The sequence below is a fragment of the Semicossyphus pulcher genome, unplaced genomic scaffold (assembly GCF_022749685.1).
Source record: "Semicossyphus pulcher isolate SPU_LCO1_2020_fin unplaced genomic scaffold, fSemPul1.0.p SCAF_2, whole genome shotgun sequence".
Classification (NCBI taxonomy): Eukaryota; Metazoa; Chordata; class Actinopteri; order Labriformes; family Labridae; genus Semicossyphus; species Semicossyphus pulcher.
In genome coordinates, this window is record NW_027211693.1 from 1065635 (window position 1) to 1087873 (window position 22239).

Here is a 22239-nt window from a genome sequence, read left to right on the forward strand (position 1 = left end):
TTCATCGTTAATTGATTTCATCGTTAACTGATTTCATCTTCATTCTTCATTTAACTGATTTCATCGTTAACTGATTTCATCTTCATTTAACTGATTTCATCGTTAACTGATTTCATCGTTAACTGATTTCATCGTTAACTGATTTCATCGTTAACTGATTTCATCTTCATTTAACTGATTTCATCGTTAACTGATTTCATCTTCATTCTTCATTTAACTGATTTCATCTTTAACTGATTTCATCGTTAACTGATTTCATCTTCATTTAACTGATTTCATCGTTAATTGATTTCATCGTTAACTGATTTCATCGTTAACTGATTTCATCTTCATTTAACTGATTTCATCGTTAACTGATTTCATCGTTAACTGATTTCATCTTTAACTGATTTCATCTTCATTTAACTGATTTCATCGTTAACTGATTTCATCGTTAACTGATTTCATCGTTAACTGATTTCATCTTCATTTAACTGATTTCATTGTTAACTGATTTCATCGTTAACTGATTTCATCTTCATTTAACTGATTTCATCGTTAACTGATTTCATCGTTAACTGATTTCATCGTTAACTGATTTCATCGTTAACTGATTTCATCTTCATTTAACTGATTTCATTTTCATTCTTCATTTAACTGATTTCATCGTTAACTGATTTCATCTTCATTTAACTGATTTCATCGTTAACTGATTTCATCGTTAACTGATTTCATCGTTAACTGATTTCATCTTTAACTGATTTCATCGTTAACTGATTTCATCTTCATTTAACTGATTTCATCGTTAACTGATTTCATCTTCATTTAATTGATTTCATCGTTAACTGATTTCATCGTTAACTGATTTCATCGTTAACTGATTTCATCTTCATTTAACTGATTTCATCGTTAACTGATTTCATCGTTAACTGATTTCATCTTCATTTAACTGATTTCATCTTCATTTAACTGATTTCATCGTTAACTGATTTCATCGTTAACTGATTTCATCTTCATTTAATTGATTTCATCGTTAACTGATTTCATCGTTAACTGATTTCATCGTTAACTGATTTCATCTTCATTTAACTGATTTCATCGTTAACTGATTTCATCGTTAACTGATTTCATCTTCATTTAATTGATTTCATCGTTAACTGATTTCATCGTTAACTGATTTCATCGTTAACTGATTTCATCTTCATTTAACTGATTTCATCGTTAACTGATTTCATCGTTAACTGATTTCATCGTTAACTGATTTCATCTTCATTTAACTGATTTCATCGTTAACTGATTTCATCGTTAACTGATTTCATCTTCATTTAACTGATTTCATCGTTAATTGATTTCATCGTTAACTGATTTCATTTTCATTCTTCATTTAACTGATTTCATCGTTAACTGATTTCATCGTTAACTGATTTCATCTTCATTTAACTGATTTCATCGTTAACTGATTTCATCGTTAATTGATTTCATCGTTAACTGATTTCATCTTCATTCTTCATTTAACTGATTTCATCGTTAACTGATTTCATCTTCATTTAACTGATTTCATCGTTAACTGATTTCATCGTTAACTGATTTCATCGTTAACTGATTTCATCTTCATTTAACTGATTTCATCGTTAACTGATTTCATCTTCATTCTTCATTTAACTGATTTCATCTTTAACTGATTTCATCGTTAACTGATTTCATCTTCATTTAACTGATTTCATCGTTAATTGATTTCATCGTTAACTGATTTCATCGTTAACTGATTTCATCTTCATTTAACTGATTTCATCGTTAACTGATTTCATCGTTAACTGATTTCATCTTTAACTGATTTCATCTTCATTTAACTGATTTCATCGTTAACTGATTTCATCGTTAACTGATTTCATCGTTAACTGATTTCATCTTCATTTAACTGATTTCATTGTTAACTGATTTCATCGTTAACTGATTTCATCTTCATTTAACTGATTTCATCGTTAACTGATTTCATCGTTAACTGATTTCATCGTTAACTGATTTCATCGTTAACTGATTTCATCTTCATTTAACTGATTTCATTTTCATTCTTCATTTAACTGATTTCATCGTTAACTGATTTCATCTTCATTTAACTGATTTCATCGTTAACTGATTTCATCGTTAACTGATTTCATCGTTAACTGATTTCATCTTTAACTGATTTCATCGTTAACTGATTTCATCTTCATTTAACTGATTTCATCGTTAACTGATTTCATCTTCATTTAATTGATTTCATCGTTAACTGATTTCATCGTTAACTGATTTCATCGTTAACTGATTTCATCTTCATTTAACTGATTTCATCGTTAACTGATTTCATCTTCATTTAACTGATTTCATCTTCATTTAACTGATTTCATCGTTAACTGATTTCATCGTTAACTGATTTCATCTTCATTTAATTGATTTCATCGTTAACTGATTTCATCGTTAACTGATTTCATCGTTAACTGATTTCATCTTCATTTAACTGATTTCATCGTTAACTGATTTCATCGTTAACTGATTTCATCTTCATTTAATTGATTTCATCGTTAACTGATTTCATCGTTAACTGATTTCATCGTTAACTGATTTCATCTTCATTTAACTGATTTCATCGTTAACTGATTTCATCGTTAACTGATTTCATCGTTAACTGATTTCATCTTCATTTAACTGATTTCATCGTTAACTGATTTCATCGTTAACTGATTTCATCTTCATTTAACTGATTTCATCGTTAACTGATTTCATCGTTAATTGATTTCATCGTTAACTGATTTCATTTTCATTCTTCATTTAACTGATTTCATCGTTAACTGATTTCATCGTTAACTGATTTCATCTTCATTTAACTGATTTCATCGTTAACTGATTTCATCGTTAATTGATTTCATCGTTAACTGATTTCATCTTCATTCTTCATTTAACTGATTTCATCGTTAACTGATTTCATCTTCATTTAACTGATTTCATCGTTAACTGATTTCATCGTTAACTGATTTCATCGTTAACTGATTTCATCTTCATTTAACTGATTTCATCGTTAACTGATTTCATCTTCATTCTTCATTTAACTGATTTCATCTTTAACTGATTTCATCGTTAACTGATTTCATCTTCATTTAACTGATTTCATCGTTAATTGATTTCATCGTTAACTGATTTCATCGTTAACTGATTTCATCTTCATTTAACTGATTTCATCGTTAACTGATTTCATCGTTAACTGATTTCATCGTTAACTGATTTCATCGTTAACTGATTTCATCTTCATTTAACTGATTTCATTGTTAACTGATTTCATCGTTAACTGATTTCATCTTCATTTAACTGATTTCATCGTTAACTGATTTCATCGTTAACTGATTTCATCGTTAACTGATTTCATATTCATTTAACTGATTTCATTTTCATTCTTCATTTAACTGATTTCATCGTTAACTGATTTCATCGTTAACTGATTTCATCTTTAACTGATTTCATCGTTAACTGATTTCATCTTCATTTAACTGATTTCATCGTTAACTGATTTCATCTTCATTTAATTGATTTCATCGTTAACTGATTTCATCGTTAACTGATTTCATCGTTAACTGATTTCATCTTCATTTAACTGATTTCATCGTTAACTGATTTCATCGTTAACTGATTTCATCGTTAACTGATTTCATCTTTAACTGATTTCATCGTTAACTGATTTCATCTTCATTTAACTGATTTCATCGTTAACTGATTTCATCTTCATTTAATTGATTTCATCGTTAACTGATTTCATCGTTAACTGATTTCATCGTTAACTGATTTCATCTTCATTTAACTGATTTCATCGTTAACTGATTTCATCGTTAACTGATTTCATCTTCATTTAACTGATTTCATCGTTAACTGATTTCATCTTCATTTAATTGATTTCATCGTTAACTGATTTCATCGTTAACTGATTTCATCGTTAACTGATTTCATCTTCATTTAACTGATTTCATCGTTAACTGATTTCATCGTTAACTGATTTCATCTTCATTTAACTGATTTCATCGTTAACTGATTTCATCTTCATTTAATTGATTTCATCGTTAACTGATTTCATCGTTAACTGATTTCATCGTTAACTGATTTCATCTTCATTTAACTGATTTCATCGTTAACTGATTTCATCGTTAACTGATTCCATCGTTAACTGATTTCATCGTTAACTGATTTCATCTTCATTTAACTGATTTCATCGTTAACTGATTTCATCGTTAACTGATTTCATCGTTAACTGATTTCATCTTCATTTAACTGATTTCATTGTTAACTGATTTCATCGTTAACTGATTTCATCTTCATTTAACTGATTTCATCGTTAACTGATTTCATCGTTAACTGATTTCATCGTTAACTGATTTCATCTTCATTTAACTGATTTCATTTTCATTCTTCATTTAACTGATTTCATCGTTAACTGATTTCATCTTCATTTAACTGATTTCATCGTTAACTGATTTCATCGTTAACTGATTTCATCTTTAACTGATTTCATCGTTAACTGATTTCATCTTCATTTAACTGATTTCATCGTTAACTGATTTCATCTTCATTTAATTGATTTCATCGTTAACTGATTTCATCGTTAACTGATTTCATCGTTAACTGATTTCATCTTCATTTAACTGATTTCATCGTTAACTGATTTCATCGTTAACTGATTTCATCTTCATTTAACTGATTTCATTTTCATTCTTCATTTAACTGATTTCATCGTTAACTGATTTCATCTTCATTTAATTGATTTCATCGTTAACTGATTTCATCGTTAACTGATTTCATCGTTAACTGATTTCATCTTCATTTAACTGATTTCATCGTTAACTGATTTCATCGTTAACTGATTTCATCGTTAACTGATTTCATCTTCATTTAACTGATTTCATCGTTAACTGATTTCATCGTTAACTGATTTCATCTTCATTTAACTGATTTCATCGTTAACTGATTTCATCGTTAATTGATTTCATCGTTAACTGATTTCATTTTCATTCTTCATTTAACTGATTTCATCGTTAACTGATTTCATCGTTAACTGATTTCATCTTCATTTAACTGATTTCATCGTTAACTGATTTCATCGTTAATTGATTTCATCGTTAACTGATTTCATCTTCATTCTTCATTTAACTGATTTCATCGTTAACTGATTTCATCTTCATTTAACTGATTTCATCGTTAACTGATTTCATCGTTAACTGATTTCATCGTTAACTGATTTCATCTTCATTTAACTGATTTCATCGTTAACTGATTTCATCTTCATTCTTCATTTAACTGATTTCATCGTTAACTGATTTCATCTTTAACTGATTTCATCGTTAACTGATTTCATCGTTAACTGATTTCATCTTCATTTAACTGATTTCATCGTTAACTGATTTCATCGTTAACTGATTTCATCTTTAACTGATTTCATCTTCATTTAACTGATTCCATCGTTAACTGATTTCATCTTTAACTGATTTCATCGTTAACTGATTTCATCTTCATTTAACTGATTTCATCGTTAACTGATTTCATCTTCATTTAACTGATTTCATCGTTAACTGATTTCATCGTTAACTGATTTCATCTTCATTTAACTGATTTCATCGTTAACTGATTTCATCGTTAACTGATTCCATCGTTAACTGATTTCATCGTTAACTGATTTCATCTTCATTTAACTGATTTCATCGTTAACTGATTTCATCTTCATTTAACTGATTTCATCGTTAACTGATTTCATCGTTAACTGATTTCATCGTTAACTGATTTCATCTTCATTTAACTGATTTCATTTTCATTCTTCATTTAACTGATTTCATCGTTAACTGATTTCATCTTCATTTAACTGATTTCATCGTTAACTGATTTCATCTTCATTTAACTGATTTCATCGTTAACTGATTTCATCTTCATTTAATTGATTTCATCGTTAACTGATTTCATCGTTAACTGATTTCATCGTTAACTGATTTCATCTTCATTTAACTGATTTCATCGTTAACTGATTTCATCGTTAACTGATTCCATCGTTAACTGATTTCATCGTTAACTGATTTCATCTTCATTTAACTGATTTCATCGTTAACTGATTTCATCGTTAACTGATTTCATCTTCATTTAACTGATTTCATCGTTAACTGATTTCATCGTTAACTGATTTCATCGTTAACTGATTTCATCGTTAACTGATTTCATCTTCATTTAACTGATTTCATCGTTAACTGATTTCATCGTTAACTGATTTCATCGTTAACTGATTTCATCTTCATTTAACTGATTTCATCGTTAACTGATTTCATCGTTAACTGATTTCATCTTCATTTAACTGATTTCATCGTTAACTGATTTCATCGTTAACTGATTCCATCGTTAACTGATTTCATCTTTAACTGATTTCATCGTTAACTGATTTCATCTTCATTTAACTGATTTCATCGTTAACTGATTTCATCTTCATTCAACTGATTTCATCGTTAACTGATTTCGTCTTCATTTAACTGATTTCATCGTTAACTGATTTCATCTTTAACTGATTTCATCGTTAACTGATTTCATCTTCATTTAACTGATTTCATCGTTAACTGATTTCATCGTTAACTGATTTCATCGTTAACTGATTTCATCTTCATTTAACTGATTTCATCGTTAACTGATTTCATCGTTAACTGATTTCATCTTCATTTAACTGATTTCATCGTTCACTGATTTCATCGTTCACTGATTTCATCTTCATTTAACTGATTTCATCGTTAACTGATTTCATCGTTAACTGATTTCATCGTTAACTGATTTCATCTTCATTTAACTGATTTCATCGTTAACTGATTTCATCTTCATTCAACTGATTTCATCGTTAACTGATTTCGTCTTCATTTAACTGATTTCATCGTTAACTGATTTCATCTTTAACTGATTTCATCGTTAACTGATTTCATCTTCATTTAACTGATTTCATCGTTAACTGATTTCATCGTTAACTGATTTCATCGTTAACTGATTTCATCTTCATTTAACTGATTCCATCGTTAACTGATTTCATCGTTAACTGATTTCATCTTCATTTAACTGATTTCATCGTTAACTTATTTCATCGTTAACTGATTCCATCGTTAACTGATTTCATCTTTAACTGATTTCATCGTTAACTGATTTCATCTTCATTTAACTGATTTCATCGTTAACTGATTTCATCTTCATTTAATTGATTTCATCGTTAACTGATTTCATCCTTAACTGATTTCATCTTCATTTAACTGATTTCATCGTTAACTGATTTCATCGTTAACTGATTTCATCTTCATTTAACTGATTTCATCGTTAACTGATTTCATCGTTAACTGATTTCATCTTCATTTAACTGATTTCATCGTTAACTGATTTCATCTTCATTTAACTGATTTCATCGTTAACTGATTTCATCGTTAACTGATTTCATCTTCATTTAACTGATTTCATCGTTAACTGATTTCATCGTTAACTGATTTCATCTTCATTTAACTGATTTCATCGTTAACTGATTTCATCGTTAACTGATTTCATCTTTAACTGATTTCATCGTTAACTGATTTCATCTTCATTTAACTGATTTCATCGTTAACTGATTTCATCTTCATTTAACTGATTTCATCGTTAACTGATTTCATCGTTAACTGATTTCATCTTCATTTAACTGATTTCATCGTTAACTGATTTCATCGTTAACTGATTTCATCTTTAACTGATTTCATCGTTAACTGATTTCATCTTCATTTAACTGATTTCATCGTTAACTGATTTCATCGTTAACTGATTTCATCTTCATTTAACTGATTTCATCGTTAACTGATTTCATCTTTAACTGATTTCATCGTTAACTGATTTCATCTTCATTTAACTGATTTCATCGTTAACTGATTTCATCGTTAACTGATTTCATCTTCATTTAACTGATTTCATCTTCATTTAACTGATTTCATCGTTAACTGATTTCATCTTCATTTAACTGATTTCATCGTTAACTGATTTCATCGTTAACTGATTTCATCTTCATTTAACTGATTCCATCGTTAACTGATTTCATCGTTAACTGATTTCATCTTCATTTAACTGATTCCATCGTTAACTGATTTCATCGTTAACTGATTTCATCGTTAACTGATTTCATCTTCATTTAACTGATTTCATCTTCATTTAACTGATTTCATCGTTAACTGATTTCATCGTTAACTGATTTCATCTTCATTTAACTGATTCCATCGTTAACTGATTTCATCTTCATTTAACTGATTTCATCGTTAACTGATTTCATCGTTAACTGATTCCATCGTTAACTGATTTCATCTTCATTTAACTGATTTCATCGTTAACTGATTTCATCTTCATTTAACTGATTCCATCGTTAACTGATTCCATCGTTAACTGATTTCATCGTTAACTGATTTCATCTTCATTTAACTGATTTCATTTTCATTCTTCATTTAACTGATTTCATCGTTAACTGATTTCATCTTCATTTAACTGATTTCATCGTTAACTGATTTCATCGTTAACTGATTTCATGGTTAACTGATTTCATCTTCATTTAACTGATTTCATCGTTAACTGATTTCATCGTTAACTGATTTCATCTTTAACTGATTTCATCGTTAACTGATTTCATCTTCATTTAACTGATTTCATCGTTAACTGATTTCATCTTCATTTAACTGATTCCATCGTTAACTGATTTCATCGTTAACTGATTTCATCGTTAACTGATTTCATCTTCATTTAACTGATTTCATCGTTAACTGATCTCATCGTTAACTGATCTCATCGTTAACTGATTCCATCGTTAACTGATTTCACCGTGAACTGATTTCATCTTCATTTAACTGATTCCATCGTTAACTGATTTCATCGTTAACTGATTTCATCGTTAACTGATTTCATCTTTAACTGATTTCATCGTTAACTGATTTCATCTTCATTTAACTGATTTCATTTTCATTCTTCATTTAACTGATTTCATCGTTAACTGATTTCATCGTTAACTGATTTCATCGTTAACTGATTTCATCTTTAACTGATTTCATCGTTAACTGATTTCATCTTCATTTAACTGATTTCATCGTTAACTGATTTCATCGTTAACTGATTTCATCTTCATTTAACTGATTTCATCGTTAACTGATTTCATCTTTAACTGATTTCATCGTTAACTGATTTCATCTTCATTTAACTGATTTCATCGTTAACTGATTTCATCGTTAACTGATTTCATCTTCATTTAACTGATTTCATCTTCATTTAACTGATTTCATCGTTAACTGATTTCATCTTCATTTAACTGATTTCATCGTTAACTGATTTCATCGTTAACTGATTTCATCTTCATTTAACTGATTCCATCGTTAACTGATTTCATCGTTAACTGATTTCATCTTCATTTAACTGATTCCATCGTTAACTGATTTCATCGTTAACTGATTTCATCGTTAACTGATTTCATCTTCATTTAACTGATTTCATCTTCATTTAACTGATTTCATCGTTAACTGATTTCATCGTTAACTGATTTCATCTTCATTTAACTGATTCCATCGTTAACTGATTTCATCTTCATTTAACTGATTTCATCGTTAACTGATTTCATCGTTAACTGATTCCATCGTTAACTGATTTCATCTTCATTTAACTGATTTCATCGTTAACTGATTTCATCTTCATTTAACTGATTCCATCGTTAACTGATTCCATCGTTAACTGATTTCATCGTTAACTGATTTCATCTTCATTTAACTGATTTCATTTTCATTCTTCATTTAACTGATTTCATCGTTAACTGATTTCATCTTCATTTAACTGATTTCATCGTTAACTGATTTCATCGTTAACTGATTTCATGGTTAACTGATTTCATCTTCATTTAACTGATTTCATCGTTAACTGATTTCATCGTTAACTGATTTCATCTTTAACTGATTTCATCGTTAACTGATTTCATCTTCATTTAACTGATTTCATCGTTAACTGATTTCATCTTCATTTAACTGATTCCATCGTTAACTGATTTCATCGTTAACTGATTTCATCGTTAACTGATTTCATCTTCATTTAACTGATTTCATCGTTAACTGATCTCATCGTTAACTGATCTCATCGTTAACTGATTCCATCGTTAACTGATTTCACCGTGAACTGATTTCATCTTCATTTAACTGATTCCATCGTTAACTGATTTCATCGTTAACTGATTTCATCGTTAACTGATTTCATCTTTAACTGATTTCATCGTTAACTGATTTCATCTTCATTTAACTGATTTCATTTTCATTCTTCATTTAACTGATTTCATCGTTAACTGATTTCATCGTTAACTGATTTCATCTTCATTTAACTGATTTCATCGTTAACTGATTTCATCGTTAATTGATTTCATCGTTAACTGATTTCATCTTCATTCTTCATTTAACTGATTTCATCGTTAACTGATTTCATCGTTAACTGATTTCATCTTCATTTAACTGATTTCATCGTTAACTGATTTCATCTTCATTCTTCATTTAACTGATTTCATCTTTAACTGATTTCATCGTTAACTGATTTCATCTTCATTTAACTGATTTCATCGTTAATTGATTTCATCGTTAACTGATTTCATCGTTAACTGATTTCATCTTCATTTAACTGATTTCATCGTTAAATGATTTCATCGTTAACTGATTTCATCTTTAACTGATTTCATCTTCATTTAACTGATTTCATCGTTAACTGATTTCATCGTTAACTGATTTCATCGTTAACTGATTTCATCGTTAACTGATTTCATCTTCATTTAACTGATTCCATCGTTAACTGATTTCATCGTTAACTGATTTCATCTTCATTTAACTGATTTCATCGTTAACTGATTTCATCGTTAACTGATTTCATCTTCATTTAACTGATTTCATCGTTAACTGATTTCATCTTCATTTAACTGATTTCCTCGTTAACTGATTTCATCGTTAACTGATTTCATCTTCATTTAACTGATTCCATCGTTAACTGATTTCATCGTTAACTGATTTCATCGTTAACTGATTTCATCTTTAACTGATTTCATCGTTAACTGATTTCATCTTCATTTAACTGATTTCATCGTTAACTGATTTCATCGTTAACTGATTTCATCTTCATTTAACTGATTTCATTTTCATTCTTCATTTAACTGATTTCATCGTTAACTGATTTCATCTTCATTTAACTGATTTCATTTTCATTCTTCATTTAACTGATTTCATCGTTAACTGATTTCATCTTCATTTAACTGATTTCATCGTTAACTGATTTCATCTTCATTTAACTGATTTCATCGTTAACTGATTTCATCGTAAACTGATTTCATCTTCATTTAACTGATTTCATCGTTAACTGATTTCATCGTTAACTGATTTCATCGTTAACTGATTTCATCTTCATTTAACTGATTTCATCGTTAACTGATTTCATCTTTAACTGATTTCATCGTTAACTGATTTCATCGTTAACTGATTTCATCTTCATTTAACTGATTTCATCGTTAACTGATTTCATCTTTAACTGATTTCATCTTTAACTGATTTCATCGTTAACTGATTTCATCGTTAACTGATTTCATCTTTAACTGATTTCATCGTTAACTGATTTCATCTTCATTTAACTGATTTCATCGTTAACTGATTTCATCTTCATTTAACTGATTTCATCGTTAACTGATTTCATCGTTAACTGATTTCATCGTTAACTGATTTCATCTTCATTTAACTGATTTCATCGTTAACTGATTTCATCGTTAACTGATTTCATCTTTAACTGATTTCATCGTTAACTGATTTCATCTTCATTTAACTGATTTCATCGTTAACTGATTTCATCGTTAACTGATTTCATCGTTAACTGATTTCATCTTCATTTAACTGATTTCATCGTTAACTGATTTCATCGTTAACTGATTCCATCGTTAACTGATTTCATCGTTAACTGATTTCATCTTCATTTAACTGATTTCATCGTTAACTGATTTCATCGTTAACTGATTTCATCTTCATTTAACTGATTTCATCGTTAACTGATTTCATCGTTAACTGATTTCATCTTCATTTAACTGATTTCATCGTTAACTGATTTCATCGTTAATTGATTTCATCGTTAACTGATTTCATTTTCATTCTTCATTTAACTGATTTCATCGTTAACTGATTTCATCGTTAACTGATTTCATCTTCATTTAACTGATTTCATCGTTAACTGATTTCATCGTTAATTGATTTCATCGTTAACTGATTTCATCTTCATTCTTCATTTAACTGATTTCATCGTTAACTGATTTCATCTTCATTTAACTGATTTCATCGTTAACTGATTTCATCGTTAACTGATTTCATCGTTAACTGATTTCATCTTCATTTAACTGATTTCATCGTTAACTGATTTCATCTTCATTCTTCATTTAACTGATTTCATCTTTAACTGATTTCATCGTTAACTGATTTCATCTTCATTTAACTGATTTCATCGTTAATTGATTTCATCGTTAACTGATTTCATCGTTAACTGATTTCATCTTCATTTAACTGATTTCATCGTTAACTGATTTCATCGTTAACTGATTTCATCTTTAACTGATTTCATCTTCATTTAACTGATTTCATCGTTAACTGATTTCATCGTTAACTGATTTCATCGTTAACTGATTTCATCTTCATTTAACTGATTTCATTGTTAACTGATTTCATCGTTAACTGATTTCATCTTCATTTAACTGATTTCATCGTTAACTGATTTCATCGTTAACTGATTTCATCGTTAACTGATTTCATATTCATTTAACTGATTTCATTTTCATTCTTCATTTAACTGATTTCATCGTTAACTGATTTCATCTTCATTTAACTGATTTCATCGTTAACTGATTTCATCGTTAACTGATTTCATCGTTAACTGATTTCATCTTTAACTGATTTCATCGTTAACTGATTTCATCTTCATTTAACTGATTTCATCGTTAACTGATTTCATCTTCATTTAATTGATTTCATCGTTAACTGATTTCATCGTTAACTGATTTCATCGTTAACTGATTTCATCTTCATTTAACTGATTTCATCGTTAACTGATTTCATCGTTAACTGATTTCATCGTTAACTGATTTCATCTTTAACTGATTTCATCGTTAACTGATTTCATCTTCATTTAACTGATTTCATCGTTAACTGATTTCATCTTCATTTAATTGATTTCATCGTTAACTGATTTCATCGTTAACTGATTTCATCGTTAACTGATTTCATCTTCATTTAACTGATTTCATCGTTAACTGATTTCATCGTTAACTGATTTCATCTTCATTTAACTGATTTCATCGTTAACTGATTTCATCTTCATTTAATTGATTTCATCGTTAACTGATTTCATCGTTAACTGATTTCATCGTTAACTGATTTCATCTTCATTTAACTGATTTCATCGTTAACTGATTTCATCGTTAACTGATTCCATCGTTAACTGATTTCATCGTTAACTGATTTCATCTTCATTTAATTGATTTCATCGTTAACTGATTTCATCGTTAACTGATTTCATCGTTAACTGATTTCATCGTTAACTGATTTCATCTTCATTTAACTGATTTCATCGTTAACTGATTTCATCTTCATTTAATTGATTTCATCGTTAACTGATTTCATCGTTAACTGATTTCATCGTTAACTGATTTCATCTTCATTTAACTGATTTCATCGTTAACTGATTTCATCGTTAACTGATTTCATCGTTAACTGATTTCATCTTCATTTAACTGATTTCATTTTCATTCTTCATTTAACTGATTTCATCGTTAACTGATTTCATCTTCATTTAACTGATTTCATCGTTAACTGATTTCATCGTTAACTGATTTCATCTTTAACTGATTTCATCGTTAACTGATTTCATCTTCATTTAACTGATTTCATCGTTAACTGATTTCATCTTCATTTAATTGATTTCATCGTTAACTGATTTCATCGTTAACTGATTTCATCGTTAACTGATTTCATCTTCATTTAACTGATTTCATCGTTAACTGATTTCATCGTTAACTGATTTCATCTTCATTTAACTGATTTCATTTTCATTCTTCATTTAACTGATTTCATCGTTAACTGATTTCATCTTCATTTAATTGATTTCATCGTTAACTGATTTCATCGTTAACTGATTTCATCTTCATTTAACTGATTTCATCGTTAACTGATTTCATCGTTAACTGATTTCATCGTTAACTGATTTCATCTTCATTTAACTGATTTCATCGTTAACTGATTTCATCGTTAACTGATTTCATCTTCATTTAACTGATTTCATCGTTAACTGATTTCATCGTTAATTGATTTCATCGTTAACTGATTTCATTTTCATTCTTCATTTAACTGATTTCATCGTTAACTGATTTCATCGTTAACTGATTTCATCTTCATTTAACTGATTTCATCGTTAACTGATTTCATCGTTAATTGATTTCATCGTTAACTGATTTCATCTTCATTCTTCATTTAACTGATTTCATCGTTAACTGATTTCATCTTCATTTAACTGATTTCATCGTTAACTGATTTCATCGTTAACTGATTTCATCGTTAACTGATTTCATCTTCATTTAACTGATTTCATCGTTAACTGATTTCATCTTCATTCTTCATTTAACTGATTTCATCGTTAACTGATTTCATCTTTAACTGATTTCATCGTTAACTGATTTCATCGTTAACTGATTTCATCTTCATTTAACTGATTTCATCGTTAACTGATTTCATCGTTAACTGATTTCATCTTTAACTGATTTCATCTTCATTTAACTGATTTCATCGTTAACTGATTTCATCTTCATTTAACTGATTTCATCGTTAACTGATTTCATCGTTAACTGATTTCATCGTTAACTGATTTCATCTTCATTTAACTGATTCCATCGTTAACTGATTTCATCGTTAACTGATTTCATCGTTAACTGATTTCATCTTCATTTAACTGATTTCATCGTTAACTGATTTCATCGTTAACTGATTTCATCTTTAACTGATTTCATCGTTAACTGATTTCATCTTCATTTAACTGATTTCATCGTTAACTGATTTCATCGTTAACTGATTTCATCGTTAACTGATTTCATCTTCATTTAACTGATTTCATCGTTAACTGATTTCATCGTTAACTGATTTCATCGTTAACTGATTTCATCGTTAACTGATTTCATCTTCATTTAACTGATTTCATCGTTAACTGATTTCATCTTCATTTAACTGATTTCATCGTTAACTGATTTCATCGTTAACTGATTTCATCTTCATTTAACTGATTTCATTTTCATTCTTCATTTAACTGATTTCATCGTTAACTGATTTCATCTTCATTTAACTGATTTCATCGTTAACTGATTTCATCTTCATTTAACTGATTTCATCGTTAACTGATTTCATCTTCATTTAATTGATTTCATCGTTAACTGATTTCATCGTTAACTGATTTCATCGTTAACTGATTTCATCTTCATTTAACTGATTTCATCGTTAACTGATTTCATCGTTAACTGATTCCATCGTTAACTGATTTCATCGTTAACTGATTTCATCTTCATTTAACTGATTTCATCGTTAACTGATTTCATCGTTAACTGATTTCATCTTCATTTAACTGATTTCATCGTTAACTGATTTCATCTTTAACTGATTTCATCGTTAACTGATTTCATCGTTAACTGATTTCATCTTCATTTAACTGATTTCATCGTTAACTGATTTCATCGTTAACTGATTTCATCGTTAACTGATTTCATCTTCATTTAACTGATTTCATCGTTAACTGATTTCATCGTTAACTGATTTCATCTTCATTTAACTGATTTCATCGTTAACTGATTTCATCGTTAACTGATTCCATCGTTAACTGATTTCATCTTTAACTGATTTCATCGTTAACTGATTTCATCTTCATTTAACTGATTTCATCGTTAACTGATTTCATCTTCATTCAACTGATTTCATCGTTAACTGATTTCGTCTTCATTTAACTGATTTCATCGTTAACTGATTTCATCTTTAACTGATTTCATCGTTAACTGATTTCATCTTCATTTAACTGATTTCATCGTTAACCGATTTCATCGTTAACTGATTTCATCGTTAACTGATTTCATCTTCATTTAACTGATTTCATCGTTAACTGATTTCATCGTTAACTGATTTCATCGTTAACTGATTTCATCTTCATTTAACTGATTTCATCGTTCACTGATTTCATCGTTAACTGATTTCATCTTCATTTAACTGATTTCATCGTTAACTGATTTCATCGTTAACTGATTTCATCGTTAACTGATTTCATCTTCATTTAACTGATTTCATCGTTAACTGATTTCATCTTCATTCAACTGATTTCATCGTTAACTGATTTCGTCTTCATTTAACTGATTTCATCGTTAACTGATTTCATCTTTAACTGATTTCATCGTTAACTGATTTCATCTTCATTTAACTGATTTCATCGTTAACTGATTTCATCGTTAACTGATTTCATCGTTAACTGATTTCATCTTCATTTAACTGATTCCATCGTTAACTGATTTCATCGTTAACTGATTTCATCTTCATTTAACTGATTTCATCGTTAACTTATTTCATCGTTAACTGATTCCATCGTTAACTGATTTCATCTTTAACTGATTTCATCGTTAACTGATTTCATCTTCATTTAACTGATTTCATCGTTAACTGATTTCATCTTCATTTAATTGATTTCATCGTTAACTGATTTCATCCTTAACTGATTTCATCTTCATTTAACTGATTTCATCGTTAACTGATTTCATCGTTAACTGATTTCATCTTCATTTAACTGATTTCATCGTTAACTGATTTCATCGTTAACTGATTTCATCTTCATTTAACTGATTTCATCGTTAACTGATTTCATCTTCATTTAACTGATTTCATCGTTAACTGATTTCATCGTTAACTGATTTCATCTTCATTTAACTGATTTCATCGTTAACTGATTTCATCGTTAACTGATTTCATCTTCATTTAACTGATTTCATCGTTAACTGATTTCATCGTTAACTGATTTCATCTTTAACTGATTTCATCGTTAACTGATTTCATCTTCATTTAACTGATTTCATCGTTAACTGATTTCATCTTCATTTAACTGATTTCATCGTTAACTGATTTCATCGTTAACTGATTTCATCTTCATTTAACTGATTTCATCGTTAACTGATTTCATCGTTAACTGATTTCATCTTTAACTGATTTCATCGTTAACTGATTTCATCTTCATTTAACTGATTTCATCGTTAACTGATTTCATCGTTAACTGATTTCATCTTCATTTAACTGATTTCATCGTTAACTGATTTCATCTTTAACTGATTTCATCGTTAACTGATTTCATCTTCATTTAACTGATTTCATCGTTAACTGATTTCATCGTTAACTGATTTCATCTTCATTTAACTGATTTCATCTTCATTTAACTGATTTCATCGTTAACTGATTTCATCTTCATTTAACTGATTTCATCGTTAACTGATTTCATCGTTAACTGATTTCATCTTCATTTAACTGATTCCATCGTTAACTGATTTCATCGTTAACTGATTTCATCTTCATTTAACTGATTCCATCGTTAACTGATTTCATCGTTAACTGATTTCATCGTTAACTGATTTCATCTTCATTTAACTGATTTCATCTTCATTTAACTGATTTCATCGTTAACTGATTTCATCGTTAACTGATTTCATCTTCATTTAACTGATTTCATCGTTAACTGATTTCATCGTTAACTGATTCCATCGTTAACTGATTTCATCTTCATTTAACTGATTTCATCGTTAACTGATTTCATCTTCATTTAACTGATTCCATCGTTAACTGATTCCATCGTTAACTGATTTCATCGTTAACTGATTTCATCTTCATTTAACTGATTTCATTTTCATTCTTCATTTAACTGATTTCATCGTTAACTGATTTCATCTTCATTTAACTGATTTCATCGTTAACTGATTTCATCGTTAACTGATTTCATGGTTAACTGATTTCATCTTCATTTAACTGATTTCATCGTTAACTGATTTCATCGTTAACTGATTTCATCTTTAACTGATTTCATCGTTAACTGATTTCATCTTCATTTAACTGATTTCATCGTTAACTGATTTCATCTTCATTTAACTGATTCCATCGTTAACTGATTTCATCGTTAACTGATTTCATCGTTAACTGATTTCATCTTCATTTAACTGATTTCATCGTTAACTGATCTCATCGTTAACTGATCTCATCGTTAACTGATTCCATCGTTAACTGATTTCACCGTGAACTGATTTCATCTTCATTTAACTGATTCCATCGTTAACTGATTTCATCGTTAACTGATTTCATCGTTAACTGATTTCATCTTCATTTAACTGATTTCATTTTCATTCTTCATTTAACTGATTTCATCGTTAACTGATTTCATCGTTAACTGATTTCATCTTCATTTAACTGATTTCATCGTTAACTGATTTCATCTTCATTTAACTGATTTCATCGTTAACTGATTTCATCGTTAACTGATTTCATCGTTAACTGATTTCATCTTCATTTAACTGATTTCATCGTTAACTGATTTCATCGTTAACTGATTTCATCTTCATTTAACTGATTTCATCGTTAACTGATTTCATCGTTAACTGATTTCATCGTTAACTGATTTCATCTTCATTTAACTGATTTCATTTTCATTCTTCATTTAACTGATTTCATCGTTAACTGATTTCATCTTCATTTAACTGATTTCATCGTTAACTGATTTCATCGTTAACTGATTTCATCTTTAACTGATTTCATCGTTAACTGATTTCATCTTCATTTAACTGATTTCATCGTTAACTGATTTCATCTTCATTTAATTGATTTCATCGTTAACTGATTTCATCGTTAACTGATTTCATCGTTAACTGATTTCATCTTCATTTAACTGATTTCATCGTTAACTGATTTCATCGTTAACTGATTTCATCTTCATTTAACTGATTCCATCGTTAACTGATTTCATCGTTAACTGATTTCATCGTTAACTGATTTCATCTTCATTTAACTGATTTCATTTTCATTCTTCATTTAACTGATTTCATCGTTAACTGATTTCATCTTCATTTAACTGATTTCATCGTTAACTGATTTCATCGTTAACTGATTTCATCGTTAACTGATTTCATCTTCATTTAACTGATTTCATCGTTAACTGATTTCATCTTCATTTAATTGATTTCATCGTTAACTGATTTCATCGTTAACTGATTTCATCGTTAACTGATTTCATCTTCATTTAACTGATTTCATCGTTAACTGATTTCATCTTCATTTAACTGATTTCATTTTCATTCTTCATTTAACTGATTTCATCGTTAACTGATTTCATCTTCATTTAACTGATTTCATCGTTAACTGATTTCATCGTTAACTGATTTCATCGTTAACTGATTTCATCTTCATTTAACTGATTTCATTTTCATTCTTCATTTAACTGATTTCATCGTTAACTGATTTCATCTTCATTTAACTGATTTCATCGTTAACTGATTTCATCGTTAACTGATTTCATCTTCATTTAACTGATTTCATTGTTAACTGATTTCATCGTTAACTGATTTCATCTTCATTTAACTGATTTCATCGTTAACTGATTTCATCGTTAACTGATTTCATCTTCATTTAACTGATTTCATCGTTAACTGATTTCATCGTTAATTGATTTCATCGTTAACTGATTTCATTTTCATTCTTCATTTAACTGATTTCATCGTTAACTGATTTCATCGTTAACTGATTTCATCTTCATTTAACTGATTTCATCGTTAACTGATTTCATCGTTAATTGATTTCATCGTTAACTGATTTCATCTTCATTTAACTGATTTCATCGTTAATTGATTTCATCGTTAACTGATTTCATCGTTAACTGATTTCATCGTTAACTGATTTCATCTTCATTCTTCATTTAACTGATTTCATCTTTAACTGATTTCATCGTTAACTGATTTCATCTTCATTTAACTGATTTCATCGTTAATTGATTTCATCGTTAACTGATTTCATCGTTAATTGATTTCATCGTTAACTGATTTCATCTTCATTTAACTGATTTCATCGTTAACTGATTTCATCTTCATTCTTCATTTAACTGATTTCATCTTTAACTGATTTCATGGTTAACTGATTTCATCTTCATTTAACTGATTTCATCGTTAATTGATTTCATCGTTAACTGATTTCATCGTTAACTGATTTCATCTTCATTTAACTGATTTCATCGTTAACTGATTTCATCGTTAACTGATTTCATCTTTAACTGATTTCATCTTCATTTAACTGATTTCATCGTTAACTGATTTCATCGTTAACTGATTTCATCTTCATTTAACTGATTTCATCTTCATTTAACTGATTTCATCGTTAACTGATTTCATCGTTAACTGATTTCATCTTCATTTAATTGATTTCATCGTTAACTGATTTCATCGTTAACTGATTTCATCGTTAACTGATTTCATCTTCATTTAACTGATTTCATCGTTAACTGATTTCATCGTTAACTGATTTCATCTTCATTTAACTGATTTCATCGTTAACTGATTTCATCGTTAACTGATTTCATCTTCATTTAACTGATTTCATCGTTAACTGATTTCATCGTTAATTGATTTCATCGTTAACTGATTTCATTTTCATTCTTCATTTAACTGATTTCATCGTTAACTGATTTCATCGTTAACTGATTTCATCTTCATTTAACTGATTTCATCGTTAACTGATTTCATCGTTAATTGATTTCATCGTTAACTGATTTCATCTTCATTCTTCATTTAACTGATTTCATCGTTAACTGATTTCATCTTCATTTAACTGATTTCATCGTTAACTGATTTCATCGTTAACTGATTTCATCTTCATTTAACTGATTTCATCGTTAACTGATTTCATCTTCATTCTTCATTTAACTGATTTCATCTTTAACTGATTTCATCGTTAACTGATTTCATCTTCATTTAACTGATTTCATCGTTAATTGATTTCATCGTTAACTGATTTCATCGTTAACTGATTTCATCTTCATTTAACTGATTTCATCGTTAACTGATTTCATCGTTAACTGATTTCATCTTTAACTGATTTCATCTTCATTTAACTGATTTCATCGTTAACTGATTTCATCGTTAACTGATTTCATCTTCATTTAACTGATTTCATTGTTAACTGATTTCATCGTTAACTGATTTCATCTTCATTTAACTGATTTCATCGTTAACTGATTTCATCGTTAACTGATTTCATCGTTAACTGATTTCATCTTCATTTAACTGATTTCATTTTCATTCTTCATTTAACTGATTTCATCGTTAACTGATTTCATCTTCATTTAACTGATTTCATCGTTAACTGATTTCATCGTTAACTGATTTCATCGTTAACTGATTTCATCTTTAACTGATTTCATCGTTAACTGATTTCATCTTCATTTAACTGATTTCATCGTTAACTGATTTCATCTTCATTTAATTGATTTCATCGTTAACTGATTTCATCGTTAACTGATTTCATCGTTAACTGATTTCATCTTCATTTAACTGATTTCATCGTTAACTGATTTCATCGTTAACTGATTTCATCTTCATTTAACTGATTTCATTTTCATTCTTCATTTAACTGATTTCATCGTTAACTGATTTCATCTTCATTTAATTGATTTCATCGTTAACTGATTTCATCGTTAACTGATTTCATCTTCATTTAACTGATTTCATCGTTAACTAATTTCATCGTTAACTGATTTCATCTTCATTTAACTGATTTCATCGTTAACTGATTTCATCGTTAATTGATTTCATCGTTAACTGATTTCATTTTCATTCTTCATTTAACTGATTTCATCGTTAACTGATTTCATCTTCATTTAACTGATTTCATCGTTAACTGATTTCATCGTTAACTGATTTCATCTTCATTTAACTGATTTCATCGTTAACTGATTTCATCGTTAACTGATTTCATCGTTAACTGATTTCATCTTCATTTAACTGATTTCATTGTTAACTGATTTCATCGTTAACTGATTTCATCTTCATTTAACTGATTTCATCGTTAACTGATTTCATCGTTAACTGATTTCATCTTCATTTAACTGATTTCATTTTCATTCTTCATTTAACTGATTTCATCGTTA